This window comes from Harpia harpyja, chromosome 10 (genome assembly GCF_026419915.1).
Source record: "Harpia harpyja isolate bHarHar1 chromosome 10, bHarHar1 primary haplotype, whole genome shotgun sequence".
Lineage (NCBI taxonomy): Eukaryota > Metazoa > Chordata > Aves > Accipitriformes > Accipitridae > Harpia > Harpia harpyja.
Window position 1 is genome coordinate 18855964 of NC_068949.1, and position 20018 is coordinate 18875981.

At 41.0% G+C, this 20018-nt stretch overlaps 1 protein-coding gene and 1 long non-coding RNA gene across 15 annotated transcripts in view; one reads left to right on the top strand and one right to left on the bottom strand.

Moving 5' to 3' along the window:
• The window catches only part of ZMIZ1 (zinc finger MIZ-type containing 1), a 364045-nt gene that overhangs the window by 93384 nt on the left and 250643 nt on the right, over positions 1 to 20018 (bottom strand). Inside the window, exons 1-2 of one of the 14 annotated variants that reach the window (XM_052798275.1) lie at positions 3034 to 3178; positions 2440 to 2513 (exon numbers count right to left, since the gene is read on the bottom strand). The exons of 10 other annotated variants lie outside the window; for them this stretch is intronic. The gene's annotated coding sequence lies outside the window, so the exon portion shown is untranslated. Of the gene's footprint in view, positions 1 to 2439; positions 2960 to 3033; positions 3179 to 3467; positions 3569 to 20018 lie in introns of those variants that run through there. 3 more of the 14 variants (XM_052798276.1, XM_052798272.1, XM_052798273.1) reach the window with 3 other exon arrangements.
• LOC128146707 (uncharacterized) lies at positions 3641 to 5291 on the top strand. Its single transcript, XR_008236825.1, has 2 exons — positions 3641 to 4588; positions 4676 to 5291. It is a non-coding gene; the product is annotated as an uncharacterized LOC128146707 (long non-coding RNA).

A 20018-nucleotide genomic window follows, 5' to 3' on the forward strand; every position in this document is an offset into this window, starting at 1 on the left:
TCTAAATTATCTCACTGTAATTAATACAGTACCTGTTACTACAACAACAAATTGTTTATTAATTGAGCCCAAAGTATCCTCTATTATTCTCTCATTGTTAGTTTGCACGCTCTTCTTTTTTGCTTTGGAACCAACAGCTGTCCCCTGTACCCTACATGGGGACTAGCTTTCTTGGGTGTTCCTGGAGCATCCAGCATAAGGGTTCCAGGACTAAATGCTACTTTCAGCACAAGTAATACCAATAAGACTGCATATGTTTCACTGAAGTATGAACACAGCAATATTTCTGCCAGGACCACTGAGACATTGACACAAACAGATCTGACATTTGCACCCATTCTACTACAATCTACACAAGATTAATGGCTTAAGACTAAGTTTCAAACCTCTCTTATGATCAGTATTTTCAATTGCTACCATGAAACTGTATCTCACACGTTCAGATGACTTCTTTACTCATGAAATTTCACTGTATTTGCAGACATATGTCCCCAGAGATTTTCTGATGGCTCCTCCAGAAAGGGGTAAAAGTGGGGTGGGTGGGAATCAAGTTAATCTTAAGTATTTTTTTCAATCAAAATTTTAATAATAAATGCAAAACTGAGCCTTTGGTAACATTTTTCTGTTGGCTTAAACTCAAACTGAAGCGTTACTGAGTTCTTCTGAAGTAAATTTACATAAACCCAAACTTTTGTTCACAAGTGCAACTGCACTTTAACTGCCATCTTGATTTAAGTGCTAAGCAAAATGAGGAACAAAATCCTGCAAAGCAGATCGGTAACAGCACAGAGGAAACATGCTTTTGCTCGACTAAGAGGAGCTTCTACTTTTATGCATGATTAGCTGTTGATAATTACTTTCTTTACCAATATAACTGTAATAAAGTTCTAACTTGAAGGAAAATTAAAGGAAATGTTATGTTACTTAGAGCAATTTTAGTTGGATCTTAATTTTATGTACTTCCATTTCCAGGTAGATTTCAGCCATGCTAATTGTTTCTCTTAGGTCATCCCAGCCTAATGAGCTGGTTAGCTTAACCTGATTGAGACATGACTTCTTGAAAGAAACTGTCTCCACAGTAACTTTTCTCTCCAAAATCTACAGATTTGCAGAAAAAACATCATCTTCTGTAGTTTTATGAGCCAAGATAAGTTGTTGTCATAAATGGGGGTTCAAATTGGCCAGTTCACCCCACGAGATCTGTCTACAGAGAGCATTTATTTAATCAAAACTTGACAAATACTAAGGGATTTTCAGTTAGATCTTACCGTGGGCTTACCTGAACTTAGGGGAAGTAGTTTGTATGATTGAAGTCAACACTAGTTTTGACAGTGACTTCAGTGGACATAGGATCACTGATGCTACTTTAGGCAAAGCCTATTTCACTTTACACAGCGATTTTACTGATCGAAGAGCTGTTATCTACAATAGCAAGTCTCTTCCCCAACAAACCACGCTGTCAATGTCCGAGTTGCAAACACTGAAGCTGTACGGATTCCTTGCATTTTGTTTTTGCTGTACATTAATCTATGCCATTTTATTCAGTTTTAAGTTATTATTTGCTTTAATCCAAATAACTAAACCAAAAAATAAACCAGCTTCCCAAATTCCAGTCTGGCATCGCTAGCTTGAAACTTTCTGAAAACTCCATAAATCATATGAATTGAATAATCTTTTTAGTTTTTACACAGGCAAAGAGATAAACAAGACACTTGTTACTGCCCAACACAAGAGGCAAAAACTTGTCAACTTGAATACCTGAGACTGCCATTGATACTAATACTTCTTTGGGATCTTCTTTAAAACCACTTGCCACAGATGCGAGTTCTGCATGGCAAGGTCTTTACAAAGACAGCAGAAATGAAATGGTGGCAGCAGCATTGTCATTGCTGTTCGCAGAACAGCTCATCACGTTTTGACAGTGCCAGACAGGCTAAAGTTGGAGAAAACACCACTGGTAATTGCTGTTGCCTTTTGGTTTTACGATTGCAGATACAATAAGCGAGATTCTTTTAAAATTTAAACGGCTCGCCCCCTAAAATAAAAATATGGTGAAGTCCAGCTAAATCAGCAGGCCGTGAACGTCCTTCTCGCGTCCCCAAATCTCTCAGGGGGCAACCACAAGGCAGAAGGGTGGCAGTCTGCAAACCCGTCCCAGTTTCCCGGCGGAGCCCGCCTGCCATCCCCTCTGACAACATGCAGCACTGCCTTACCCACAATGCACCCTCGCGCTGGCACACACACACCCCGCTCGCGCGCGCACACACACACACACACACACACACACACTCAGGCACGCGCGCGCGCGCGCACACACACACACACACACACACACGAGACTCCCAGGCAGGCTGAGGCGAACACACGCGCGCGCGCACGTCCCCGCTTACACACGTACGGCCCCCCTCCCCTTCCTCCCCCCCCCCGAAACCAACTTACCCACAAGTTACATTTCATTCAAAAAGCCTAGTCTTCCTCTGCTCCCCCTCCTCTGCTTGCCTGCCTCGCTTCTGCTGCAGAGAAAGGCCACATATGTCTGCAAACACTTCTAGGCAGAAACCAGCCAGTGCAGAACAAAGACAGCCGGGGTTGCCTTCATCTCAGCACAAGGCAGCCAGTAGCTATTTTCAAGCTTGTTCGCTCTCCCCCCTCTGAGGGCACCCTGCTCTGTTTCTCCCTCTCTCTCTCTCCTCTTTGCCTGTCCAGCTACTGCACAACACACATCAATTATTCATTGCTTGTCTCCCGGTTTCCAGGCAAAACCAATCACAGATGGAGTCTTGCTAATGGGCTCATACCGTACTTGCCAACAGGCTATTTGTGCTCAAGCTACAACCCTCTAGAGACAATAAAGAGAATCAGGTTAAGCTTTAAAACTTCACACGTACGCGAACAGACCTAAAACGGCAATATACATGTAAGCATCCCTATGACATTGCTTAGGAGTACGTCTTCAGCATACAGCAAGGCAGAAGGCTGCTTTAAATCTTCTGAAAGGGTTTTAAGAAAATCAAACACTCAGAAAAATCTCACCTCAGCTGCATGTTACTGATATTGATGGTTTTCTGTCTCTAGTGATCCATCTCTTGCTTTCCCATTACACCTCTCCCTGCTTCTCTCATACTCATGCACGCACGCACACGCGCGCACACACACACACACACACACACATACACACACGCAGCCACAGCCACTTTGCCAGAAGGAAGAGAGAGAGAAAGAGAGAGGAGGGAAAAAAAAAAAAACCACCCAGGCAGCTCACATTTCAAACTTGCAAGGAGGGGTGGTGCTTAAAACGCTAGGACAAAGCCTCCGTCTCTGGCATCCAGCCAGAATACTAAAATAAATCCCCTCGATCAATTAATTGGAAGCAACACTTGTTCGAGTCCGCGTAACAAACCATTAAGGGCAACGGGGCTGAAAAGTCTTCAGATTTGGGAAATCGTACACACTTGCATCCCCCCTACCCTGTTTGCTGAATGCTGTTGACTAAATCCATCAAACTAGTCACGCTAATTAGCGTCCGGAGCAGCCTCGGCGGCGGAGCAGCGCCCGGGGCGGGCGGCCCCCGCGGCCGGGAGTTTCCTTCCGGACCGGCCGCCGCCCCCCGCGCCGGGGCGGGCCGGGCCCGAGGCGGGGCGGCCGGCGGGGCAGGCCGCTGGAGCGGCCGTTCTGGCTGTAGTCCCCGGGGCGAGCAGCGCCAGCCGCCGAGAGGCGCGGCAGCGGCCAGCGCAGCGCTCCCGCTTGGCCTCCGCTGCGGAGGGGAAACTGAGGCACGCAGGCGGGGGGGGCTGCGGGTTGCCAGCTGGCATCGCTGTCACCAGCGGGACAGCCTTGCCTGGGCTGCTTGCTTGGGGGGTTTTGTTTGTCTTTTTTAAGAGTTCAGACCTTCGCCTCTGCCGGCCGCCCATTGCTCCTAACGGCATCCCCCTATCCCACGCCGCTCCGAGTTCAGCACCGCCCGTGAAAGAGTTCTAGACAAGTTTCACATCTCAAACTGTGCCCCAACGCAGCCTTTGGTGGACAGCGTTTCAGTTGACAGTGTCAAAAAGAAAAAAAAAACACAACAACAAACCCAAACAGGAGGCTAATGTGACATTTTTTTTTGCTCCTTCTCGGAGGGAAAACGGGCAGTTTCAGTTGTGGCCAGCCGAGCACCAGCGTTTTCCTGCCAGCCTCCTGCGGTGCAGAGCCACTTCCTTCCCCGGCACAACCTGCACAAAGGCACCTCCACCTCTTAAAGGCGCACCCGGCCCTTTTGCAGCGAAGCTAGCCTGCAGGTTCCAGCGAAAAACCAAACAAAATAGAAGCAACAAAAAAGGGGGACTTAAACAAAAAAACACTGGCTCTCCAGCAAAATTCCTTTCAGCGAAAAAAATGGCCTCAGCTTTCCTTGCCATGCTTGCAGTCACTTAACTGTGCTTCATAAACACCTTAGCAGGGAGAGTCTGCAACATGACAGATCCGAGCAGCAAACTATCACAGATATCAAAGAGCAGCTCTTCTCTGAAAGATGATTCCACAAAAAAGCATTGTCAGATTTCGTGTTCATTTTTTTCCCTGGGAATCCACTTCAAAGAAGTAAAAGGTATGTGTGCTTTTCGCCCAACTTCCACTCCTGATGTACGAGCTCAAGGTCAGCCTGTCAGACAGGGTTATTGCTTTTTCTCCTCAGCAATCAGATGAAGCGGTACTGCAAACCAAGCCCTCCAGAATACTTCTGCAATCTCTGAGCTGCACAAGCCTGACCGAAGGAAGACTTCTTAACAACATGGCTGCTACAGGTGGTACAAAACACAGTGCTGGGCCAGTATCCATAGCGGATAGTCCATACAGCACGGGCAAGCCTTCAGCTAGGTCCTCCTCAGAGATAGAGGTGGACCCACGGGGCTGCTGCAACAAACCCTTGGACAAAATGTAGTTTCCATTGCAGTTGATCAAATGTGAGACTCAGTCACACAAAAGAAAAGTACAGAACCCCATACAACTGGTTTTATTGCCTTTCAGAGTGGATGGATGCTTTAAGGAGCTGTAAATTACACAGCTCGGCTGGCAGAATAGGTAATAGCAAGCAGGAGTTTTAGAGGACTGGCAAAGCAGTAAGAGAAGTACGTCGATAATCCCAAACAAGGACCAAATTCCCTACTAGCGTAACCGCACTGAGTTCAGACTTGGTGGATGTGAATGAAACTTATAATTGACTGTAACCTTACACAAATTCTAGGTAAGACACAGAATGTACATTTTTGTGCTTGTTTCAGGTTTTACTGCATTTACAAATTTTTCACACAGTTCATGAGCTATCATGGTGTTACTTCATATTTCAAAAAAACCACACGAACCAACAACAAGAACATCATATTGGGCAGTTGCGAGGTCCCAAATATCAAGAGTGGCTCCTTCCTCATACAAGCCTCAATGAAATCTTATTTTCTGAGGGAAAAAATAATTTTATTTCTTCTGTATATAAAACTCATATTCCCCAGTATCCTACGTTTTTCTAACTACCATCATAACTAAGAGGATTGCCTGTTTTCCCCCTCTGCAATTAAATGCTCTTTCTAGTGTAACAGTGTAAGTTTCTCTTTTAAGCTGCCTGTCTTTTCAGCGGAAGTGGTTTAGAGTAGACAAATCGCTTATCTAAAAATTACGTACTTACTTCTCCTTTGACAAATCTTCAGCAGGTTTCTAATCCCACCCTGCCACTTGAAATATCACTTTCTGTGATGACATTTGAGTCACAGTTGTCAGAAGCATCAGGCTATGTAGTTAAATGGATTAAATCACACTTCATAGCATGCAGTATTTTGAAGAAGGAGTGGTTTATCATTTGTAGAAATTAATCATAACAGTTTTTTCTCTAGGGCAAATTCCCAATCATTTTTAAAGATTACTATGTTTAAGCCCCACTGACAGCAGTATGTCAAATTACATCACAGGGAAGGTTATCTCAGGCAGTGATAACTATTAACAAGACTCACTGAAGACATCTACTACTGGGAGAAGCAGGTCCATACTGGGAAGCACCTTTTAAATGCAGGGGTGGGAGAGCAGGCTCTTTGGCCGTGCTTTGTGTGGCTCTATGGAGGCCCCAGGGATCCCACTGCCTGGTGGTGTGCCTGGCTGCTTGCGTCCTGAGCGGCCGCTCTCCTGTGGGGCCAGTGAGATGCTCAGCCCCACAGGGGAGGGGAGACAGGGGGTCGGGGCATCGTTCAGTCCTGCAGGGGGGAAAGAGGAGACACTTATTTGGGCCACCTCTAGTTGATTAAGGAGAAGACTTGAAAGATTTTCAAAGTAGTCCCATTTCCCTCAAAACAGGAAGCAGCATGTGTCTGTTTAACATACGTTGTCAACGCCAAGCAGTATTACTGATCAGAATCCTCCCAAATCTCAATCTTGTCAGTCACTGCTTGGCACAGAAACAAATCACCACCAGCACATCCATATGGTACTGCTCTTTGCTCTCCATGCCAAGATGCTTCTTGCTCAAGGAATGTATTTTTAAAAAGTCAGAAGTCCATCCTTAAGTCAACAGACCTGCATGCCCATGGAACGCCAATTCTTATGGTGAACAAGATAATGATGTGGACAGATTTGTATGCTCAAGTGCTTTTGCTCAACATAAATGGCACAATGCTTATCTTCAACTAGTTCAAGTGAGGTAGCCTTTGGGTGTAATTCTTGCTTCTCTCACTCCCTGCCCCTCTGGTGGTATTGCAAAAAATGAACCAAATACATGAACACTTGTAATAAAGACACACACCACCAAGAGAAAAAGATGGAAAGGCTGCAGAGGGGCAGAGATCAAATCCCCCATTTGGATGCTTCAGTATCAAGTAGACTGTACAAGGGGGGACTTCATCATGTTCTACTGTAATTTCATTATGACAGGTGCACAAAGGAAAGGGCAGAAAAGTTGTTTAGAGAAATAAAACATAATGGGTAGGGAAATTCTCTTCAAGTAGCTGTAATACCAGTCATTGCCCACTGAGTCATAATACAACCCTTCAGCAATGCAAATTTTCTATGACCAAAGATTTAAAGGTTTATCTTGGGGACCAATCTTTATTCATCAGAATTTTGCTGCACTGCTGAACACAGCAGGGTAGTTCCTTACAACATTTGTCTAGAGCAGGTTATTTGCCCAAGAATTAGTTCCCTGGATATGTATATATTTCACTATTGATTCAAAGGATTCAAAAAACTCTTTAGAAGGCTTACAACTATGTAGTTGAAATACACAGAATACATGGATCAGTGGCCTTGTGGATTTTTCCTAATGTTTCACAGTAGGTTGAGTCAGTTGAAGCCATTACAAATCACAGGGCTGCATCCTAGTCAGAAACCAACCATGTACTCGGGGGGTGGGGTGGGCGTGTGGGGGTGGGGTGGGTGGTGTGATAAAAAAATCCCTTCGACTCTGCATCAAGTGTCTTTCATGCATAACGCATTTTTCCAGAATCAAACCAACTCCATCCAGAGCGAGGCGTGCAAAGAAAACCCAGCATAAAAAAGCAAAGTAAAAGACTCCTTTATGTGGTTTAGTCCTTCTTGTTTCAGTCAAAGATTACTACATTGCAGAGATTACTGTGACTAAAGTACTTACCCTTCCATGCCCTTCTTTGTCAAGCTTTATAAAACAAAGGTAGGAAAATTACAAAATGTAACACAGCATTTCCTTTTCTCCTGCTGCCCATGACCACCATTTGCATGCCCCCTTGGTAGCTAAATGTTTTGACAGACCTCTGATCTGGACTACTGTTGTGGTTTAACTCCAGCCAGCAACTAAGCACAACGCAGCTGCTCACTCACTTCCCCCCACCCAGTGGGATGGGGGAGAGAATTGGGGGGGGAAAAAAAAAAGGTAAAACTCGTGGGTTGAGATAACAGTTTAATAAGACAGAAAGGAAGACAATAATAATGATAATAATAATAAAATGACAATAATAATAGTAAAAGAATTGGAATATACAAAACAAGTGATGCACAATGCAATTGCTCACCACTCGCTGACTGATGCCCAGTTAGTTCCCAAGCAGCGATCTGCACCCCCAGGCCAACTCCCCCCAGTTTATATACTGGGCATGACGTCACATGGTATGGAATACCTCTTTGGCCAGTTTGGGTCAGCTGGCCTGGCTGTGTCCCCTCCCAACTTCTTGTGCCCCTCCAGCCTCCCTGCTGGCTGGGCAGGAGAAGCTGAAAAAACCTTGATTTAGTCTAAACACTACTTAGCAACAACTGAAAACATCAGTGTGCTATCAACATTCTTCTCATACTAAATCCAAAACGTAACACTATACCATCTACTAGAAAGAAATTAACTCTATCCCAGCCAAAACTACACACCTGGAAACACTGAATGCTGTTTTGGGTGCACACAACAATTGGACCAAAGCACTCAAAACCTTCTGAAACAGACGAACGCCCTATTTAACTTTCAAGACCACGGAAATACTCATGTTCTTGTGACCCCATTATGAAAAATTGTTCCTTCAAACCTATGCAGAGGCTCAGGATAGACCTGTAGGCACAGCAGTGAAAAACACCTCTGTCAATTGCCATCATCTTTGGAAAAGAAGGTCTACCTTAAATCCATCTAATAAGATGCAATGTTGCAATTTTCTAATCTCTATTTCTTTCCTTCCTTCCTCCTTTTGATTAAATGTCTTCACCATGTGCAGGAAAACAAAAAGATCTATAAAATTACAATGAAATATGGGGAAAAAAACCCCAGAATTACAGTGAAACCACATTCATCGTGTCTGTATCTTTCGTTCTCTTCACAGCTATACTTTTACAGAAAAACCAAGAAGAAAAAGTAACCAAACCATGCAGAAATAAAGAATGAAGTACACTAAGGAAAAATCACATCTGTAATGTAGGATGACAGTCAGAAGAGAGGCTTTACAGAACTGGAAAAAAAAAAAGGAAAAAGAAAAAAAAAATCACTGTACAATGACGGCGTCAGTTCAGAATTGTCTCCTGCACTATTTCACCTGCAGCAGAGCTACTGCCGCCGCCCCCTCCCACCTTGACTTGTCCATCAGGCAGTTCTAAAGACAGATGGAACATACCCCACCTGTGATGCTCTGCCCTTCTTGTACTGTATCTATTTTGCTACAAATACTAATGAATGTTTTAAAAACTGCTTTTTATGACACGGGAGCTTTATTGTTATTCCAAATTTTAGAGATGTCTTAACTTTTAGATACTTCCAAACTCCCCGGTAAACTGGAGCATGGCACAAACGTCTTCAGTGCTCGTCTCCACTTTCAGTGCCTCTTTTGGCACCTAGGCTAGAGTTCATGACATGTCTTCTTTCAAATCAGACAGAAATATAAATTAACTGAAGCCCTTTCCATACTAAACCCAATTTTTCAGCATGATCATCGGGATTTCTAAAACATCCATATTTTTCCACTAACTTTCAATTAAATATTTTTATACCACATCTTGCAAACTGCCCAATTTTCCTCATATAGTTTAGACATTTTTAGCCTGCTACCACTTTGGACGAATATCTGATCAACTGTTTCTTTAGGTTCTAAACTAATCTTTTAGCATTCCTATGTTCTGCAAAGGACTAAAAACTTCGTTATACATGAAGCAAGACTTTCAAATGCAATAAGGATTACTACTTCTCTTTCTAAGAAAGCTGTACTATGCCCTTTAATAAAACATACTTTCCTGCTCTGTTTTAGATGCTCAAGATTATATTCTCAGTCAAAATATTTGTTTTCGTTGAGCGTTGTAGCTGAAGCCCCACCTCTGGCAAGCTGTAGGTTAATTACAGCTAAGCTTCCTCTCTCCCTGCTTAACTGTTTTAAGGGGATAAGGAGGCAGCTCTGGAGACAGCAACCTAATCAGGTCTCACTGAATGAAGGCAGAGAACTATCAGAACAGCAGCTTGTGAGGCTGTGTAGGACTAAAGGGATGCAGAAGAGTAAATGAAACTGAAGCTTGGAAAGTAGAAGCCCTGCTAGGGCTCCTGGACTTTTCTTGGCATTGTAAATCCAGTTTGTGCTGTTTTGACTGTTAGCAATATTCTTCAGAAATGTAAGTTGTATGACTATTCCTCATCAAGATCTCAAAAGAATAAGCCCTCCATGAAAATACTCAATCCCAGTGACTATTTTCCTTTAATTTTTCCTTCTGGGTTGTACATGCATTAATCTCCAGTTGACAATTCTCATTCTAGCCCCTGCTCGAAGCAGTGCTGTGAGCACGGCTGCTCTGGCTCAATTTCAGTTGTCCTCTCCTCTGCATAATCCTGTTGGTCCCATTTTACTGAGCTTCCCCTAATCCAAAAATGGTTTTGAGAGGAAGCCTAGGCTATTTGCTTGTATAATTTTTTTTATTACTACTTTTTAAAACCAATCCACTAAAATATGGAAGATATCAGTAGGGAGAAGGAATATGTGATACAAACATCCTGAGTGGAACATAAATTGAATAAGAAAAGATGTAAAGAGACGGTATATCTTCATTACCACAGTATTTACACTCTATACATAGGCAAGTTAATGACAGAGCCCTTTTTCTGTGCTATGAGTGAACTGTGAGAGCATTCAAATTAGAAAGTTGAGATGCAGTGTATTTTTTTTTAATTAAAAAAAAATAAAAATCTGTGAAAACAATACCGAATGTCACTTTCTCCAAGACAACTGTGGGATCTAGAAAACCATCAAAAGTGCATATAGATGTTTAATGATGCCTTATCTAACATATGAGAAGTTATATAAATAAACAAATAGATAAAAGTCCAAAGTTACAAATTAAAAGAAAAGTTACAAATTGGTGGCTATGCATCACTGTCTTGGAAAGCTTCCATTCTGGAATACAAAGACATTCATCATTTGGAGGCTAGCTCATGCTTCGAGCTTTGTATTTAAACAAATCCATGTACCATCATCATACACTTTTTATATCAATCTGCCAGAAAGCCATACAGAGTTATTTTTAGTGGACTGTGAGATAAAGTACAGTTTAGCTTGCAAAATAGCCTAATAAGGCAAAACATTCTTGGTGAAGACCAAATGCAGTCACTGTCACTCTTCCCCCCATACACTAATGAATCCCTAAAAGCATCCCTTAATTTTTCCCACTTACTGTGGAGGATTACTGCATTAGCAACAAGATAGAACTAGGGGGACCTTTATCATTTCGTCTGTTTTGATAATCAAATATACAGTGATTGCAGAAGAAAGGAAATGGTCTGAAAATAAAGTGGTTTTGCTCAGATTCGTCAAGGAAACATTCTGGTAGACAATCATTTTAAGAGAAACAACAGCTTAATATCAGTTTTTGCTTTCAGAAACTGGCAAACTCTGGTCTCAGTCAACTCCAAATACTTCAGGCCTCACACTTTTTCAGTGCCATGTTTCCTTCCACCATGTTGGCAGTGGAACAAAGCTGTGGTTATAAAGGACTCTCAGGGAGTACGTGTATGCTTAAATATTAGCAAGGATCTTCTTAAGACTAAAAATGTTCCCAAATCCACTAGATTACTTAGAATCTGCGAAAAATACTAATTTTGACATGTTGTTGCTAGGGGGCGTGGGGGAATAATTCTGTAACAATTTAGGAGAACAAGATTAAAACCAGCAATTAACACAGGCTTCTATCTTTAGTAATTATTCATATACCTGTTTAGCTGATTATAAGTTGTAGCTCCAGGCTGTCTGCCTGCATTGCTAGGACACAGACAGCAACCTTTGCTAAATTGACTCCACTGGCTATGCTCACGCTGCAAGAGCTGTTTTCAAGGACAGATATACAATGTTATATGGGTAAAGAGATGAGCAAATTAAAGATGGGTGTTCTGTCAGGAAAAGGACTGAAGAACTTGTGTCAGCATTTCCCTATATTAATAGGATCTCAGATTTTTAACCCTTCACCACCCATTACTTAAAGAAGCACTTTCCTTATATAGATTGCACAACTGTGTCTTCTCAACTAAAATAATGAAAATACAATAGCTCAGAACAAAACAGAAGGGCAGGCACTATAGATCTATATATATCTCTGTCTAGAGGGATTCATGAAGAGCTTTTAATCCTTCTTAAACCGTGATTCATTTTAAAGCATCACAGTTCGTGGGTTAAAGAAACTGAGAACAGTTGAACATGAAGTTATCAAAATATATTATTGCCACACAAAAGTATCCTTCAATTTGAGATCATCAGTAAACGTCCAGCACATTCCTACCAGAAAGCTTCATTCACATTTTGGATTTTTCTTTTTCCCACCTTAATTCTGCGTATTTCTGTTTAAAGCAGTATATGTGTTTCTCTAAAGGAGGCTGAGAGTCTTTTAGACCTAATCTGCTCTGAAAAATATTTAGCAGTACAACCATAGAAGAGAGCTATACTGGCAGCTCCTACCAAGTGTAGACACAGTTCATACTGGCAAGAAGCTATGTCTTGTATTGCCTTTATTGGATCCCCATTGAAATTAAGTTTACAATCAACAGATTATGTGATCTCACTAAAAGAGGGCTTCTGGCACGTATATAAACACATCTTATTTTACTAGAGGATTTCTAGCATAGATCTAGTCTACTTTGAGACTAAGAGCAAGTCTACACCTTGCAATGATATGAACTACAAAGAGCCAGGAGTCGTTGATATGCTCCCACACAGCAAGGCTGTCCTGTGATGTTGACCTCAGTCCCAAAAGCCATATAGGACTATTATCATACTACTACACCAGGGACTGTAAACCCTTCTTCTTGGCAGGGATAATTAGCTTGGGCACCTCACTATTGACTATCCCATTTCTGAATCCAGAGCTAGGTTTGTTGCCGCAGTCTCAGGGTCTACTGCACTGTGCTGTATCTCTACTGAACTACTTTCCTTCCCTTCAGAAACTCCTCTCAGTAAAAGTTTCTATTTGATGGAGAAGAACCACCAACTGTCACGTGGGACCTGCTCCTTTTCATATAAATGCAAAATTAAAGAGGCTTTTCAGAACTTCACTACGGACACTGTCTTTCCAGGAAACTGACTATAATCTAAAATAGCCCTTAATTCTCAGTACAGTGATCAAATAAAAGAACGGTGTATTTCCAACAACTATAGCTACTGTAAAGTTTCCAATAACTAGACAATGCAGGAGACAAAATTAGAAGGTAACATATTATCAATGTTTTCTCCAAAATGAAGTAACGTTTATTATGACTACTGAAAATTACCCCCACTCCCTGATGTGATTAAAAATATGCCATGGACAGCCATAGGAAATCTAACATAAGGAACAATCCTACACAGGAAATTTGACAGAAGACCTAAGAAGTTTCTATTCTTTAATGTAGTGAATTTCTGCATTCATGAAACAGCAAAGAAGCTTATTAGGGGCTTTAACCTCCACCCTCGCCCCCAAAACACACTTTTCCTGTATCTGAATACAGGGAAATACTAAAGTTCACACTTCAAGATTTTTTTAATAACTTCATCCATCTGTTAAATAATTTACATTCTGTTAGAATATGCAGCAATAGTATAGCTATGAAAATATACATTTCCATAACCTGGAAACTATCCATCAGTATTTAACCCTATTCTTACTTCTCTCCTACAACTTTGCATGTAGAGTTTCACAGAAATAGTGCTTTAATGATGTGCAGGCACCAGAAAGGAATCTTGTCCACAAGAGATGCTTTGAAATAGTTTGATCAAGTCAAGAATCCTTCCACTTCCACTGTGAATAATAGGAACTGCCCTCTTTTTAATCAATATGCATAGGATTAGTCTTTCTGTCCACTATATACAACACATTACCTTGGTGGGCTGATTGTCCACAGCCAAAAGATTGAACATTGAGAGAATTGAACAGTTCAAGACAAAAGCTTTAGGATGGGAGGTTTGATGGTGACCTATTTTTAATGAAGCCTTCAAAGTAAAAACAGAAGAATTTTGCATGTTCCCTTAAGCTGTAAACGTGGTTTTGCTTTTTGTTTCATATTTAAATCCACTGGTTAAGTAAACATTAGAGCTGAACATATTATTTGGAAGCTTAACCAGACAACTGTATTTTTAATCACTTAATTATTTTCATTTCTTAAAGTACTTAGAGAATATACACCGAAACATCTCCCCTTTAACTACAAAAGCTGAAGTGAAAGTTCGGGTGTAGAGAGACTGACTTAAATGAGAAAGTACAGACTGGAGAAGACACTCAAAAGAAATTAAAATTTTGGATACTTCGACTTGAGAAAGCATAATTGGGTCTGATTTTCTAAAAGTGCTAAATCTCCTGCAGCTAAATGTTCAGCATCTTTAACATATTTCCAGTTGAGCATCCAAGAACTGAGGAACCACAGGTCATTAGTCTGCTGTGGGAATTGTGGCCTGTATCACCACAGCTCTTAACTTTTGACCAAACAGTCACTGTCAGCTCTCCAAACCATTTACTGACTACTGCACCTTTATCATCAACATTTTAAATTAAAAAGTGCTGGCAGGTTATTTAACGAGGCTTAATACACGTTAGTGTTACTCTGCAGGCCACTTATCTTGGCCTGGAGGACTGCTGCCTGGAAAACGCTGTGCAGTCTTTAAAATGACTCACATCAAAATCTTTCTTAAAAAGATGTAATATACTTTCATGCCTGCAAAGAAAAATTAGTAGATTCAAAGCAAATTGCTTTTACCAAAGGTAGGAGAAATAAAGTTACAAAAGTTAAATTTCTTTTTACTTTGGGAAAGGGAATAGTAGACACATTTGCAGAAATATACATCAACGGAAAAAAGATAGCTTCTGTGATGAGGGATTAGAGATACTAAACCTTCAGGAGGCAGTTACTTGCAAGAATGAAAGACAAAGATCCTACAGTGCCTCAGATCCCATCAAAACCATTTCTGTTTTCTCATGCATAGAATGCCCTCTCCAAATTGCCTTTCTCTTGCTTTGAATCACCATTACCTTCTTTGAAGACATTCTTCTGGGTGAAGGCCTATAATTTTAATATTTATAGGCCCGACAAAATTAGGGTTTATATTCTAGTACTATCTCCACTCTAATCTGCCATCTCTTTCTGGGATTTAATGATAGCTCTTATCTCTGCTGAAAGAGCGAAGTTTGGTGAACTAAGTCTCCTCACTTTGATCAGATCAGAATCAGAGGGGTCTGCCATGAACTCCTATATCAAAATCAGAGAGGGGGAAATGGAAGCCAGCTTTACAAAACTGGAGCAGAGAAAGTTAATGAGTACCCTTCAATACTGCTCCTCAACAGCTTTGTCATTTAGAGAGAAATGACTGCTTCAGCAAGCTGAGAAGACTTATATGTCTTCTAATGCTCTTGGAAATCTTCTCACGCTCCTGGGAGTAAGGGGGAGAAAGATGGAGGGAAACACAAAATTGGTTCCTCACTTATTTTTTCACATTGGTGGAAAGGGAAGGATGGGAGAGCGAGAATCCTAGTTTCTCAATAACCCTCAATATATCGTTTCTGTGCTAGTCCCATGCCAAACACATGCTACTGACTGCAAATCATCTCCTGGTACACTATAAGCAAACTACTTCAAGTCCACAGCACAGTTTTCTTTTTCCACATGAGGAGAACAGACTTTTTCTTGGGTTCTCCATGAAAGCAACCAGCATTTACTTCAGTTTTTCCTCATTTTTGGTAGCAAATTCTCTATGGAAAAGATTTTAGGAAGGATGGGAGTAGAGGATGACTCTTGCCTCAATTTTTTTACTGGCTTCCAGGGGAAACCATATATGGTAACACTTCTAACCCAATTCACCTTTATTGGCCTGTGCTCTCTCCACTGGCCCCCGTATGAAAAAACCCTGACACATACACACACATTCTTGTTTTTTCTGTTGTAACTTAATTTACATTACTGAATATGGTTTCCAAAATAAAGTAACAGATCAATCAGGAAGAAAATGAAATGCCTTTAAATTTCGAGTTACTTAAAAACAAAAGAAGAAAGCCCATACAAGTAGTTTCTACAGGTCCAATGTCATTAATATTCCTATGACTGATCACTGGAGTTAAACTATTGCCCAGAGACCCAAGGAGGATTAGAATATCATCATAACAGAAACGATCAGTACTATTTGGTAACTTTTAGCTTTAAAAATACAACTAAATTCTTAAGACTTTGACATTGCCTCATATAACAACAAGAATGATTTATGGGCATTCAGCAAGGAAAAAAAAAAAAAAAAAAAAGACATGAATCCCTACAGAACGCCACAGGAAAGCAAGTAATAACCCTAAACCTACTAAAATGTGGAACATAATTTACATGATTCTTATAAAATACTTATGTTACTTTCAGACAAAGTATTGACTTAGATATCTGATTTTGTCAAAAACATGAAGACATTCTCTAAATAATTATATCAGATTAAAGAGCTGATATTTAAGTAACAATGCTTTTTGAGGGTAGTCATCCTGCAGGCAGAGGAATGCAAAGGTAAGAAAAAAAGGTGTGGGAAAACAACGCTTCTGTACAGTAGTTAACGTTGCTGAGGATGACTGTGTCCATCAACTGTAATGCAAGCTAGCAAGTAAGCTCAAACACAGACTGCAAATCTGAAGGAAAATCCATACATTCTTTTAACTCTTGCATTTAACTGCCAGAGCAGCAACTGCCAGAGCAGCAAGCAAAACAGGGGGAGCAGCCGCTGCTGCTGCTGCCGTCAGGGAGGGCAGAGCTGGGAGGCAGCAGCATGGGGAAGGAAAAGCTTTCAAGATTGAGGTATGTTTTGGGGAGGCAGCCACACTGGGAATTCCTGCAAATTAGACCAAATTCTCCCAAGTAACCTGGCACACTTTACATGTTTGTAAATGAAAAAACCAGACACACAGAAGAGAAGGCACTTTTGCCCAGAAACTTAGGAAATCAAAGCAGTACCCAACCCCCAATACAATTGGTTATATTTAGAAAGACAGTAAACAGAGAAGAGAAAAAGGAAAGAAGTCACTGTGTTGCCATTTGAGCCCTGTTTGGGAGGAATTCAACACATTAACGTAATCGATTATACTAGTGCATAACAGCAAATCCACTGCTCATCTGCTATCCTCACTTCAGGGAATAAATGAGCAACGAGGGCTGTTGGTATATCCCATAGGCAGGAGGTGAGGAGGTCACCTTGCTCTGAGGGGCGCAGTGTTGGATACTGATACAGAGTCCTCAGTCACCTGTAGCAGGACTGGCTCCCTTCTGTCACTGACTGCATTGCCCTGAACCAGGTCTGATAAAAACATGGTCCTTAAACTGAGATGTTTGGTTAAATCGGGTTGCTGACTGCTTTCAGACAAGAAGTTATAGTGGTAAATTGCAGTTAGTCCAAAAGCTCTTGTAACTGAGTTAACACTGTTCATTTCCACAGGAGGTTCACCACTTTTAAGAGGATATGTCAAATCCAGGAAGCCTCACAGCTACCATAAATTCTTTATCCTCTCTCTCCAAAATGGCAGTAGCAGAAAAACAACTGTGTGATCAAGGCAGTTGGGAGACTCAAGACAGCAGTTCCCAGTTCTCTAACAGGGTTAACTCAGTTCCCACCTCTTCCTCTCCAACCCTTGCCCTCTTTTACCCTCTTTCCTGTCTATCTTGGTTACAAGTTCTTCAAAGAAAGGACCTTCAAACTGTGCGCAGAGTTCCTTAGCGCAAGTGGTCTTGATCTCATATAGGACCTTTGAGAGCACCAGTGAGTAACATCAACACCACAACTAAGCAACACTGCATCAGGGCACCAGAAAAACCATACATTAGATCCTTTGAAATGTTCTGCACTTTCTTCTTTGGTGACTGCAGCAGATAGGTTACCTTCTTGGAAGAGAAAGTACTTTGACTACAGCCAGTACTTGGTATAACAAATATTTAGCTATCTAATGAATGGTTTAAGGCAAGAACTAAGGTTTTAATAACTTGTTTAAAAAGGGAATGTTATTCATTTAAGAAGGCCAGGAGTGATATGTTTTTTCCTTTTAAAAAGACTTATCGTTATTATCAAGGATGTGACTATAACAACTGAGTTCCAGATTTTGTTAACTTAAGTGACGTTTTGCTATGGTTTGGGTTGTGATATGGCCTGGGTTATCTTGTTACCATCAGTAGCTGTTCAGCAGCATACACAAAATGAGCACACTGGTCACAGTTCAGCTCACATGCCTGCATCGCCAAATGTGTTATCTTGAATTCAGCCTCTCTGAAATCTATTTTGATCAAGAAGTAAAGGACTTAAAACAGGTACTGCCTGGTTAATTTGTTCAGACCTAAATTACTTTAAAAAGTTTGCTAATCTTTTGCTCATGTTGCAACTGTCTACAATTCAAGAGAATTTCATACTTAGGGATTCCGCTTAGAGAAATGTTACATTTTTTGAAAACATTTCACTTTACATCTGTCATCTAATGCTTAATAAACTCTTAATCAGTAGGCTGCATCCCTGAAACATTATCCCTTACCTGCAATTTGGAATGTTTCTTGTTTAGTGGGGTTTTTTTTCCCCCCAACTAAAAATCCTTAAAATAGTTACTTAGCAGGACCGATGCAGGAAAGCACATCATGCTTTTACAACCCATTTGCACTTCTGCACACTAAGACGTAACAAAAGAAATAACACACTATAGAATGTTATTATCTAACACCACAGTGTGTCAACAACATACACACACATACACACAAATTCTCCCCAGACATGTTTTAATTCTAACTTGCTGAATTTCCATCAGCAAAGATTTTTCTTTACCGCTGTTTGCTTTTTGTTGGTTTCTCCCCTGTGGAACAAGCCCAAAATTTTTCTCTGACATCTTCAGAAACTCATTTCTTTTAATCTTTTGTTACCTCTACCCAGCATCATCAATATTCAACATTCTACCTCTGTCAACCGAAAAAAAAAAAATTCTACCATTTTCTCCAATCTTTTCCCAGTTGTAGTACCATTATTACCATTTATTCATAGTCAGTTTTCCTCTTGCATACATCTACTCTGCTGCTATTCCAGGCAAAGACTACTAGGCATTGAGTGATCAAAGGATGAAACTGGCTATGTGAATCCTCATTTGGTATGACAGCCATACTGCACCAAGTTTAAAAAAAACTACAGTTTTCTCATACTCCCTCCAACTAAATAGTAAAGTCACCAGCAGCTCACATCACTACTTTTGATCTAAAAAGATCCCAAGTAGGACAGCAAACAACCCTTAGATAGTAGAGCAAGTGACATCCTTGAATAAGAGACATCCAAAAGATTCACACAGATCAACAAGCAGCAGCACATTTTTTAAACATGTACTTAAAACCGGCACTCAGTTTCCCCCATGGATTTCAATAAGCAGAGCAATTTCTCACCGTCTGTGCATTAAAAGCCGAGGCAAGGGAAAAAGCTTCCATTATATCTATTAACAAAAACTGTTTGTGCATACATTGGCCTTTCAGACATATGTGGTCTTACACTTTGACACTTCACAGCAGATGTTTAATTGGGAAGAAGCGATTTTAAACATCTGTAGCCAACATCTGAGAAGCTGGATGAAGACCACACAGAGCCTTGAGGAAATTAAAAGTGTATGCAATTATGTCACTTCCCAGACTGCATATTTAGGAGAATTAAAAAAATAAACAAACCCAGAAGTTTCAATAGAGAACCTTCAAAATCCTTCTTCTCCCCTCATTTGCCTTCCTCTGCCTTAGAAAAAAATTGGTACTTTAGGACATATGAAGTCCATTAACTGAGTAACTAAGATTTGACCAACAAGAGACACTGCGTCCCCCAACGGAAAAAAACAGGGAATAAAAACCAATTTAGTATCAAGCCTTTAATCCCTTAGGGAGACAAAGCAAAACAGAGTAAATATTAAGAAGATGAAACATTACTCAGTCCTAGTGGGTCTCAGGTGCATTGCAATAACTCAAGTTTAGCGACTACACCTGCAGCATATACAACAGCAAAAGACTTCCACCAAGAAGAGCCGGGGGACAGCCTCTCCAGAATCCAAGTCTAACTTGCAACAGCATTGCTGGTGGTAACCCCCAGCCTTGAGCAACTGGG